This window comes from Penaeus monodon, chromosome 29 (genome assembly GCF_015228065.2).
Source record: "Penaeus monodon isolate SGIC_2016 chromosome 29, NSTDA_Pmon_1, whole genome shotgun sequence".
Classification (NCBI taxonomy): Eukaryota; Metazoa; Arthropoda; class Malacostraca; order Decapoda; family Penaeidae; genus Penaeus; species Penaeus monodon.
Window position 1 is genome coordinate 21318799 of NC_051414.1, and position 480 is coordinate 21319278.

The window sequence follows — 480 nt, forward strand, 5'->3', positions numbered from 1 at the left end:
GGCTCTCGACACTCCTTCATTCCCGTAGAAACGCAAATGCCGTTGAGTTTACAATGGAATTCGGTGTTATTAAACTCCCAGCGACACTTAAATGAGACAAAACGGCTGGTCTTGTTGCATCAAGGCCACCCCCTCCCTCTCCCACCCCCTCCTGCCCCGCCGCCTCCACGCCAATGACTCACGCTCTCCGTCCGATGAATGAATGAATACAGTAAAGAGAAAAGAAAAGAAAAAGTGAGTAAAAGGGCCTCCGTCCGTCTTCATCTTGACCGTAAATAGCGTTCGGTTGGACGAGCGCTCAAGGCATCGTTTAAAAAATCATCGCCGGTTCTTCACTTGTAAACTTGTTTTCCTTTGTTTAGTTTTATTCATTAATTGATAGTTTATCGAATGTATATATGCAGCTAGAAATCTATCAATTTATTGATTTCTATGCAGTGTATCTCATCATACATTTATTTATCTAAACGTCTGTTTAAG